The sequence below is a fragment of the Dipodomys spectabilis genome, unplaced genomic scaffold (genome assembly GCF_019054845.1).
Source record: "Dipodomys spectabilis isolate Male_0828 unplaced genomic scaffold, ASM1905484v1 ptg000001l, whole genome shotgun sequence".
Classification (NCBI taxonomy): Eukaryota; Metazoa; Chordata; class Mammalia; order Rodentia; family Heteromyidae; genus Dipodomys; species Dipodomys spectabilis.
This window is the reverse complement of record NW_024870678.1, coordinates 27,885,330-27,897,772: the sequence shown is the minus strand read 5'-3', so window position 1 is coordinate 27,897,772 and position 12,443 is coordinate 27,885,330. Positions and strand designations below refer to the sequence as shown.

Genomic DNA, 12,443 nt, shown 5'->3' with positions numbered 1-12,443 from the left:
GTGAGCCTTTAGGTGTGAAAGAAAAAGAAAGTACTTAGTCATGGTACTTCACTCAAGAAAGAGGGTTTCTTTCCAGTTAGTTCCTTCCTTATATTGTGTGCAGTTATTTCGATAATGTTAGACAAAGAGTTTGGCCAGCACTAGCTCTGTGAGGTGTGTTTTCCTTACTTAACAACAACAAAAAATTATCTTCCTTGTAACAAGTACAACAATAACAACAACCCAACACTAATGGCCTCAGGATAGACGAGGAATCTCAACTGTGTGATGTGAAGTCTTTCTTCTCTCTCCTCCCATCTTCTCTATTTCCAAGGAATCACTGAAAACAACAACTAATTTTCGAACTACTATGCCCTGAGAACCCTATGGAATCAAATACTATTATAATTTCCCACTAAATTTTCATTTTCTTAAAAATATGAGTACAAACTCATGTTTGGGCTTAACTACTGATGACACATCCAATGGAATGATGCTCCCATAAACATGTCTGTTTCATGAACATTTCACAAACTACACTTATCACTTCACACACCTTAAAAAAAAAACAAACTTTTTCTTTGTTGTAGTAGGATTTGAACACAGGCCTGAGCTTGTTTAGAACTTGAGCCATACCACCAACCCCAATGTGCACCTTTTTAATGCATACATTTCACTAAGCAGTTAAAAATTAGAGAAAAGTGCAGTATTATTTAAGCCACATGTCAGCTTTCATCTTAAAGTTTATCTGAGACCATCAACCCCAAAGTACTCTCTGTTGTAAGGAAAATCCTTTTCCCCAAAACCATGATCAGGGATCATGATTTCCTTTTGTTCTCCTTTCTTTGTGGCATGGTTGCAGCAGGCTGAGGATTGAACAGTTCTGCACTGAGCTGGGCCCCTAGGCCAAGAGAGCACCATTTTCTAAATGAAACTGAGGACTCAAACAAAATGTGAGTTCTAATTACGACAAAAAACAATCCTAAATTTCTTTTAACGTTCAAAAATGTTGTGCTTTGTGAACATTCTGCTTGGGAGTTCAGCAGTGAAAGTAAGCAGTTAGGAGGGCCGGCTTCTTCTTGCTTTAAGTCACCTTAAAGTTTAAACAAATAAATAAGTAAACAAAATAGTGAATACAAGTTTAGAGGAGGGAATGTCTGTTTTATTATTCCTCCGACTGACAAAGCTTGACTTGCAAAGGAGGGCACTGAGCAGAGGAAATTATACAGTAAATCTCGAATACACATTAAAATAGAAGCTGGTACTGGTGGCTCATGGATGTAATCCTAGCTACTCAGGAGGTGAGGTCTGAGGATCATGGTTCAAAGCGAACACAGACAGGAAAGATTGTAAGACCCCCTATATTCAGTAAATCACCAAAAAGTAGGAAGCAGAGCTGTTGGCTCAAATGATAGTGTGACAGCCTTGAGTGAAAAAGTTAAAGGACTGTGCCCAGACCCTGAGTTCAAGTCCCAGTACCAACAGGAAACAAACATGAAAGTGTATAAGAGAATCTTTTTAAAATTCATAAAAGTTAAACAATCTCAATATTTCTATCAGTACTTTCTCTCTCCTTCAAATTCTTATTTCTAGCATCATAGAGGATGCTCCATAGTTCTGGTTTTTATTATGTTTTTGTTTTTATTTTTAGAATTTGCTTCATTTATCAACATTGACCATAAGAACTTTTTATGATTTTTCTGATTAATATACTCCTTCATGATTTTCTAATTACTATATTCTTCAATTTATTCTAGCCTGTTCTGGGATTGGTATAATCTCTGCTCAGGTTACACAATTTTCTCCATGACTCTTCCAGTTCCATTACATTATCTTTGAAGCATGTCAAGCACAGTGTAAGAAGCATGCAGTAAGGGTTCCTTACAGAGGTGGGACAGCTAATTTACTTCCAGGAGTTCTGGTGGGACTGCTAATGACACAGAAAATAGCCAAAGAAATCCTTAAATCTCATTTTGAGGTCAAAGCCATAAAAATTAAGGATTATCATTTGACAAGAGTATTTTAAGATAATTTCTCTTCCAAATTGACTTACCCTTGACATTATTAGCACTCACAGTTTGATAAACAGTTCTGGGTGTTACTCCCATGGGTTTACAGTTGAATGCTAGAAGCTTCAACATCATCTGAAAAATATGTACAATTCTCTGCATATTACCTCTTTCCAGGGAATTTATTAAAATGCTAAACAAAGCATGCACTGGTAGCTCTTGCCTGAACTCCTAGCCACTCAAGAGGCTGAGAGCTGAGGACTGTGGTCCACGATACTATTCTCTCATATTAACCAGCAAAAAAATGTACTAGAGGTGTGGCTCAAGTTGCTACTCTTGAGAGAGAAAGCTAAAGGAGAGAACCCAGGACCTGAGTTCAAGTCTGAGGGTGTGCACACATGTGTACACACACAAACACACACACACACATACATACACGCTAAACAAGATTAGTACTAATCTGAAGATGCCATCTATTTGTATTTGGCATTTATCCTATTGGGCCCACTCTTTGTTCTGGATTTCTAAACCAATCTTACCTAGTGCTTTCCTGGTAAGTGCTTAATCTCTGCTTTGGGCAGGGGCTGCAGGAAGGTAAGAGGCTCCTAAGGTCAATTTGTGATTTGTACTGGCAAGTTTCCATGACATGAATACATAAATACTCCTACCATGGCTGACTCAATAAACTACCACACAGCTAACAATACTGATGTCAACTAGCTTGTGAAATTCCTTGAAACTGAACAGCTTGGCCCAGGAAACGGAATGAACTGCTTCCATCACCCAACTACTTCTGTGTGGCATGGTGTGCTGCCATTCAGTTATACCATGACTGAATGAGGAACAGTTTATATCCAACCTTCCTAAAATAGAAAAGAATCCACTTACTGATCTCCTCCCCCCCCCCAGCATTGCACAGTCTAAATATTTTTCAGTCCTTGGAAAAACTGTGATTTACTTCCAGGAAGAAATGAAATTGAGGGGATAGCTTAGACAAGAGTTTCCCTTCCAGGAACCTGGGTGTATTCTAACAGAGATAGTACTCAATTGTTTCTACAGCATTTTACCCTCTCACACAGATTTCACTGGCTATTAATTTTAGCCATTTGGGGAACCCAAAGTGACTCTCATACTTGGCTATGGATGGAAGCCATTATGTAGACATAACCTTTACCAATAAAGATATAACTTTACCAATCTTGACTATTTGTGAGAAAGGCCTTTCCTAACAGGGAAATCTCCAAATTTCATGCATGCAGTTTGGTAGCTTAGACAGTGCTGATCTTGGAGCAAGAGAAACACAGATGCTGGGAAGGCTAACCCTAGGGCTCTCTGCTCAGACCCCACTGTGAGACGCCATCTTGGGTTTGGGGGAAGATGGGTCATAGTGCATGGGGGAAGGCAGGGCTCCATAGTTCCAGGAGATAAGATGAGTTATCAAAACAGCAGAGGTCTGGGAAGTGGCCACATACAATCCATGAAGATTATATTAACTAACGTTCATTTCTGCACTGGGCTGTGAAAATCTGGCAAATTGATGGCATTTCTTTGGGTAATGGGAATTGTAGACTTAGGAAACCTTTTCCTAATGGAAAGGAAGAGAATTTAAACTTAGTCATTTTTCCAAATAGGATTAAAAAAATCAGTTTGTATTCTTGAGAGAATGGTGCAATAAACACTCAAGGTATCTAAAAGCACTGTTTTAACTAATTATGGCTGTCCATCATCTACCATTACCTGATTTCCTCAAAAAGGAGAAAACTGTCTTTTCTCTCTTTCTCTGATAAAGTTAGAGCACATTTTTTTATGACCCCATCCGCAGGATGACGTTGGACCAAAGGATTTTGCTGGTGGACTGTAGAGCACATTCTTTTTTAAAGTGTAAGACCAAATGTTCTAATAATCTGGATATATATGCATATATATAATACATATTCAGAAATTAACATATTTAAGTGTTTAAGTAGGGTTTTTTTTTATTCTAGAACATATTCCAGTGGTTTTTCTTTTTAAACTTTCTACTTCTTCAGAACTTGGCTACACTTTGTAAGAGGCGGCCTAGTTAGGAAACTATGACCAGTAAAAACAAATAGAAGTCTTTACCGGATTTTATACTTGCAGTGGAAGTTCTGCATATATAACTAGAGTTTAGTTTCCTAAAGCAGTAGTAACTAACTGCTTATTCCATCCTCTTTTTTTTTTTACAATTTCTGAGAAAATGCATACTTTTAATATAATGTTAATAGATAAAAGGGCAAACCTAACTTTGGACATTTTAGTTACATTGAGGGTCAGGAGAAGAGATTCCACATTCCATCAGTATTAGAACAGGAAACAAACCTGTAAGACGAGCTTTTCTTTCCTATTGTTCTCATATTTTTATATGATTTATTTCCTGAGTTTCCCTTCTTCTGCTCACTCAAGCTAACAGGATTAACAAAATACCTTGCCTCTGCCCAGCCCTGAGCCAGGCTCTGCTCAGGGCAGGGTGAGGCTCTTTACTGCTTACTTAGTGATCGAGCTGACAATTGGAAGATTTACTGAGGAAAATAAAGAGCTCAAGGGGAGGTGCTGGAATTTCCTTTTCAAAAAAAGAAGAAAGAAAAAAAACAACAAGACTTTCCCTCCAGCCTACAGAGGAACTCTATCTCTAAGATTTTTTCATCAACAAAACAAATTACCCATCAATAGGATTTCAAACTTTTGAGAACTGCTATCAAAGTCACAATCTTTAATTCATGGGAAAAAAAACTGCATAGAGAACAGTCTGTAAAGACATCTTATTAAACTACTGCCTGTTTACATATAATTATATGTTTATATATATTATTTTAATAATCGTATCACATGCATCCCTAACAAGATGTCTGGCACAAAAACAGGGCTCAGTGTAAGCATTATAAATAAAATAAATACTAGGAGGGGATGTGGCCAGAAGGGAACCTTACTGCATTGTTGGTGGGAGTGTAAACTTGTTCAACCACTTTGGAAAGCAGTATGGAGGTTCCTCAAAAGACTTCACATAGAACTCCCCTATGACCCAGCAATCCCACTTTTGGGCATTTACCCAAATGTTCACAAACAAGACCATACTAAAGCTACCAGCACAACTATGTTTATTGCAGCATTATTTACCATAGCTAAGATATGGAACCAACCCAGATGCTCCTCAGTAGATGAATGGATCAAGAAAATGTGATAGATAGATAGATAGATAGATAGATAGATAGATAGATAGATAGATAGATAGATAGATAGATGGAGATATAGGAATTCTATGCCTCCATCAGAAAGAATGACATAGCCTCATTTGTTAGGAAATGGAAAAACTTGGAAAAAATTATATTAAGTGAAGTAAGCCAGGCCCAAAGAAACATAGGTCTAGTATATGTCTGGGACAAGTACAAAAGGTCAAAAGCTATATTCATATGACCAGACAAGATGAAGTTAAGTGAAATGAACCCCAAGATAGGGACACAAGTGTTTTTTTCTTTCTTGTTATTGTTTCTAACATATTTATAAGGTACCATGTGATTTTTTTTTGTTTGTTGCTTTGTATGTCCCTCCCCCATGGTTGTATAACCCCTGTTTTCATTGTATTTAATGTTGGTATAATTTGGGGAGGAGAAGGGAAAAAACAAAATGTTTAAATAGGGATACAGGTTTACCCATTGCAACAATGAGATGTAGAAGATACTATATTGAAACAAACTTTACAATGCGGGGGGGAGTGTAGTTGTGGAGATGGGAGGGAAGGGATGGTAGGGGAAAGGAGAAGGCAACAATGCTTGATAAGAAATGTACTCATTACCTTGCTCATGTAACTGTAACCCCTCTGTACAATATTTTCACAACAAAAAACTTATTAATAAATAAATAAATACTACATTATCTCCTCCATGGGAGCAACATAGGAGCAACTTCAAATATGGACTGAAATCTCATTTGGGAATAGATGCATGATTTGGGCAAGCATTGGCCAACACCATTGCAAGAAGATAGCAAACTCCAACAGTGATTGAATTTGTCAGTCCTTCTGTGCACTGTTCATGTGGTCCTTCTTCAAATAGGCTTGACTGCCTGCCATGACAGGCGCTGCCATGACAGGGAGATGGAGAACTCTCTCTGGAGTAGTTCACACTAGGGGTCCTGCATGGGGAAGGGAAGGTGGGGTTGCAGCTTTCTAGTAAAGGGATTCTAAGACTGAGGACCCTGGCAAGTCTGGTTGTCCAGGTGTTAGGATACACAGTGGGGCTGGCTCTGAACTTGACTCAGTACTCAATCCAAGTCCTTCCCACACAGACTTTGTGGCTTATTCTGAAGAAATGTTAGGATTGTGGAAAGATGACCATCTGATAATACGTGATCAGCATTACCTCTATGTTTCCAGCTGCAGATTTCTGAGGAATCCATTGCAAGGAACAGTTCCATGAGTCCTGATGGATGTGGAAACACCCATCACCCAAACTGAGGGTCAGAAAACTCAAGAACCCTAAGACATCCCTTGATACCTTCTGTTCTTGGTCCCTGTCCTACTCCTACCTCCACCCTGCTCCCAACCCAGGCCAGGCACCTCCTAAACCTGCATTCCATCTGTGATACCTCATCTTGATTGTCAACTTGACTGGCTCGAGAAGCATCTAGAACATTATTATATGGCATACCTCTAGATGGGTCTGTGAGGATGTTTCCAGAGAAGACTAACCAAGGCAGGTAAGACCTGCACCAACCAACTGATCAAACTTGATGATATGGATATTTATGATAAGAGAATGGGAATCAAGAAATGCCAAGCCCAGGGGCTGGGAATGAGCCTAGTGGTAGAGTGCTTGTGTACTGCACACGAAGCCCTGAGGTTCTATGCTCAGTGCTGGGGGGGAATAATAGCAAATATACATTGAGTAAACACTAGATGATAAGAAAATTCTCCATAAAATTTAATCCCTAATATTTGACCATCATGCAATTAAGTTAGAAGCTAGTAAGGAAAAACAGTTAAAAATAGAAACAAAAAACTCTCCCACATATTTTTGGAAACTAACACAAACACCATATTTAATAACAAAGGAAATAAAATTATTAGTTTTGAAGTTCTTCAGGACTAAAGAGCTAAAAAAGTTCTATAAAACATGGATGAAGCTAGTGCAGCAGACAGAGATATAGTTAAAATTTTAATAGTATTTGTTAAAAACAAAGACATTTTTATTGAGAGAGGAATAATGTAAGTATTGAACTACTGAAGCTAAAAGGGGAAAGAAAGGATTAAAAAAAAAACAGAAGAAGGAAACAATAAATATAAAGGCCTTAATAGGATTTAAAAATTCAAGAGAGCCAGGTTCATGCTTTCATTCATGCCTAAAAAAGTGAGAGGTAACTGCAAATATTAAGGCACGCCCAGCATCTATGAATGGAAGAAAATGAACTGGAATTTAGGTGAAGGAAATTTAAGATAAAAATCAGAATTACTTGGTAGTTATAAATATCACTACTAGTAAGGTCATTTAAAGCTTACTATTTGTCATTCAGAGATAAAATACAGATGTATTTTTAGATCTACTTAAATCCCTTTCCTTATTAAAGAACTCAGCATTCAATAATGAACAAATGATGAGAAATTATTCACTGCTTATTTTAATTCTCACTAAATATGGCTCTGTCTTATTATTTTTTATTTGTAGTACAATCTTATCTTTAAAACTCCAAGTAGCTGGGCACTGCTGGCTCATGCTTTTAATCCTAGCGACTCAGGAGGCTGAGATCTGAGGATGGTGGTTCAAAGCCAGCCCTTCAGAAATGCCTGTTGAGACTCTTATCTCCAATTAACCACTCAAAAACTGAAAGTGGAGCTGTGGCTCAAAGTGGTAGTGCGCTAGCCTTCAGCAAAAATAGCTCAGGGACAGCGCCCAGGCTTTGAGTTCAAGCCCCATGACTAACAAAACAAAAACAAAAAACATACAAACTTCCAAGTAACATTGTATGGGTATCACAAGAAAAACAAGTCGTTTCATATGCTTTGCAGACTTAATTTCAACTACTCTACATTTACATCTCTTGAATGGGGAAATAAAATGATATAAGGTTAGTTTCTTAAAAGAAAATATAGCTTTTATTTTTAAGAATGCAAATGTAAACCTAAGAAATGCCTTCAGGCGAAACAATCCTCTATGGAGGGGATGCATACTGGAGAAGCTTTTTAATATAAAATGGATTTTTGTAACTGTAAATTACTTCTCAATTAGGGAAAGCTGACACATTCTCCAGACAGGTGATAAAGATGGGAGCTGCAGACAGGGAGGCAGGCAGGCAGCCTGCAGGTGTTCTGACTTAATCTTTCACCAAAACAAGATTTACTCAGGGAGAAATCATGTAATCACACAATTAAGAAACAGACACACAGAATGTGCTCAGAATATTGCCATTTTAAATCTAATTTTCAACCTCATTATCACCAAGGAGCTGGTCTCCAACTTTGAGATGTTCTTCCAAGTTAGAAAAGGGCCCAATGGACAATACCAAACAAACAAAAATTACCTGAAGCATTTTTTATTTGCCTAATCATTGTTATACCTAAAGATATTTGTTTATTAACAGCAGGAGAAAATGCTATAGATTTTGCTTTGCTGCAAATATTCAAAAAACCCACATCAAGCCCCAATGATTTTATGTTTACTCTTATTTTTTTTTCTGAGAAAGGTGTTTATTAGCATATTTTAGTTATACCAGAGGGTGACATTTCCTTAACATGGTACCCAAAACAAATTCACCTCTTCATCTTGTGAACCAAGGACACATTCAGTGAATATTTTTTTGAGTCAAAGTTGCATGTAGCACTCACCCAACTTTATTATACAATGGTCAATAATGACATGGATTTTCCACGTGTGTCTCCATGCTAAATTGTGTGTGTGTGCTTGCGTGCATATTTTCACCTAAGGACCATGTCACTTAGATATCAAGTCTCCTGTACCCTTCGTACATTTTCATGGCAACCTCCTCAGTGGGATTTATATCCTATATCCTCATTTATCATCCTCACTGAACTAAGTATCACTTGGAAACTAGGTCTTACTTATCACTGTCACACCAGCAAAATCAGAACATGGCTTGATGCTTAGTATTTTATATATGCAACTGGCTGGCTGGCTTGATGGATGGGTGGATGGAAGGAAGGATGGATGGATGGATGGATGGATGGATGGATGGATGGATGGATGGATGGATGGATGGAAGGATGGATGGATGGATGGATGGATGGATGGATGGATGGATGGATGGATGGGTTCTGATGAGTATCAAAGCACAATTTATATCTGTAAGTACTGGGAAAAGAGGAAAAGGAAATGGAGGATGTTGTAGGGACAGGTTAACAATCACATCAAGTGTGAGTGTTCATGTTTCAGGATGCATAGGATTTGAATATTTTCATGAACTGAATGTTTTCATCATCCATACATTTCAGTTTTCAGTGGACTCAGTGAGAGCACTACTCATTTTCCATCCTCAGCTAACTGGCCGATGTCTTGCTCAAAATTGATTTTGTTGAAACACAGCAAGGCTAAAAGCTAAGTGCGTGAGTACTCATTAACTGATAGATCACTGCAGGACCTGGAGAGAGGGCTCTATTGACTCTGCTTTTGGAAGAAGGCAACATTTGACTAAGATAGTACGATATTTCTTGATGTTGATGGGGTGCTAAAGATGTTGACACGGCCCCAATGTATCCACACCATTGTGTAATTTTCTTCTAAAAAGAGGGGAAGGCCAGGCCCCGTACTTTCTTCTAATGGCCAGTTTGGCGTGTGATATAAGGGGCTATCTTGCTAGGAGCTCCTTGTCTTCCCTGGCTGCTGTGTTGTTAGTGAGCTCCCAAATGAAGAAGACTAGAGGCAGAGCACAGAACAATGTCTGGTTCACCGCCAGTCACAAGCTCCCTGTCAGCTCAGCATTCTGCAAGGAAAAGAATGCTGCCAGCAGCCCTATGAGCTGAGCAGCAAATCCTTCTCCAGTCACTCTTAGGTGAGATCATGGCCCTGACTAGCTTACCCTTGGACAGCAGCTTTGTGAAAACCTGAAGTCCTAAGCGGAGGACCACACTGAACTGTACTCTACTGTGAGCCATAGAATCTGACAGACAGTACTATGTTGTGTTATTGTAAGCTACTACATTTATGGTAATACCTGTATGCATTGATAATTTTTTTTGGCCGGTCATGGGCTTGGGCACTGTCCCCGTGCTCTTCAGCTCAAGGTGAGCGCTCTACCACTTGAACCACAGCCCACTTGGTTAATTGGAGATAAGAGTCTCAAGGAGTTTCCTGCCTGGGCTGGCTTTGAACCGCGATCCTCAGATCTCAGCTTCCTGAATAGCTAGGATTTCAGGCATGAGCCACCAGTGCCCGGCTGAAATGATAATTAATATGGTGGGTATGATCTAGATTACATGAAAGAAAGGTCTACCAAGTAAAAACAGAAATCTTGAACATGTAACTGATCGTTAAAACTAAACTGCTAATCCAGGTGCCAAGTGGCTCATGACTGTAATTCTAGCTACTTAGGAGGCTGAGAGCTGAGGGTACAGGTTCAAAGCCAGCCCAGGAAGGAAAGTTTATGAGACTCTTATCTCCAATAAACCACTAAAAATCCAGAAGTGGGGGCTGGGAAGGTGGCTCAGTGGTAGGGCGCTTGCCTTGCATGCATGAGGCCCTGGGTTTGATTCCTCAGCACCACATAAGCAAAAAGAAAAAAGCCGAAAGTGGCTCTGTGGCTCAAGTGGTAGAGCGCTAGCCTTGAGCTGAGGGACAGCGCCCAGGCCCAGAGTTCAGGCCCCAAAACCGGACCCAAAAAAAATAAAAATAAAATCCAGAAGTGGAGCTGTGCCTCAAGAGGTAGAGTGCCAGACTTGAGCAGAAAGTGCTAAGAGACAGTGCCCAGACCCTGGGTTAAAGCCCTAATATTGGCACAAAACAAACAAACAAACCCCCCAAAAAACCCTAAGTGGCTATTAAAGCACATTGTCTTAAATACACCTTATTGAAAGAACCTTCGAAGAAAAAGAAACTGAGCATTATAATTTGTTTTAAGGCTCAACTTCAAGTTCCTGTTTAAATTTAAACTGAACTTCAAGAATTTAAGTTTAAAATAGATTTGGATGTACTAGAAAACCTCCACAGTAACAAGGGAAGCTGAAAGTTTAAATGTGATTTTTTGCTATAAGAAATGCATGTTAAGTTACCCATTTCACATATCAGATTCAAAATCTATGTAGTATAAACTCTTGGATCCTTCCTACTACCCAGTTCCAACTGGCCAAGAACCATTTCAAATCTTTCCTAAAATTAAGAACCCTGACTCTCCCAAGTGTTGTTGAGGATACACAGCAACTGGTACTCACACATTGTGAGTGGGTGTATAAAGTCATAATTTAGAATTTGGAAATTTAGCCTGGCAATTTCTATAAACATATACACCTTTCCTATGACTCAGAAATTCTACTTGTCATTTCTCCAAGAGAAATGAAAGCATGTATCCATAAAAAAAAAAAAAAGCCTGTTCTGGAATGTTCCACTCTATTTTCCAGCCAGGGCCTTGCTATGTTGTCCAAGTTGGTCTTGAACTCCTAGGCTCAAGAGCTCCTACTACCTCAGGCTCCTAAGTAGTTTAAATTTTTTTGTTTTAACACATGGCTTCATTCATGCTAGGTAAATACTTTTTAACTGAACTACAGCCCTATCCTCTACCTATATTTTTAATTTCCACAACCAGGAACAAGTCAAATGTCTAAGAACAGAATGGGTAAATAAACTGTGGTATATCATTCACAAAAAACAAGTTAACAATAAAACACCGTGATGTGCTGCTTAGAACTCCACTTGGAATTAAAGGATTTTTTAAATCATTTTTTGGAGGGATTGAAACCCGACACAAAAGACACACTCTACAATGCCACACATGGAGCTTTAAAACTGGAAAAACTACTGTCTAGTGAAGGAAATCAGAACAACACTTGTCTCTGAGTGGGGACTGACTGGGGAAAGGGGGATCTGTTTATTATTATTTGTTCTGATAAGTGGATTATACAAATGCATGCTGGTGCCAAAACTCATTGGTTCCCTTAGAAGTATGTGCAGTTGTTTTGCTGAATGTAAATGAGACAACAACATTTTTAAAGTAATAAAAGAGTAATCACTCAGACTTGGTTTGAACTTATAATCATCAAGCATTCAAAAATATTTAGGAGCATTTGTTAGGAAATGGAAAGGCTTGGAAAAAATTATATTAAGTGAAGTAAGCCAAGCCCAAAGAAACATAGGTCCCATGGTTTCCCTTATTTGCAATATCTAGTATATGTATGAGTCAAGCAGAAAAGGTCAGATAATGTGATGTTAGGAAAATGAACCCTTAGATATGTATTTAAATGTTTTTTCTTTCATGAGTTTGTTTCTATCACATTTATAA

At 38.6% G+C, this 12,443-nt stretch overlaps 1 protein-coding gene across 2 annotated transcripts in view; it reads right to left on the bottom strand.

Moving 5' to 3' along the window:
* Positions 1-12,443, bottom strand: part of Phactr2 (phosphatase and actin regulator 2) — a 219,642-nt gene that overhangs the window by 107,043 nt on the left and 100,156 nt on the right. The gene's annotated exons all lie outside the window — the stretch shown is intronic.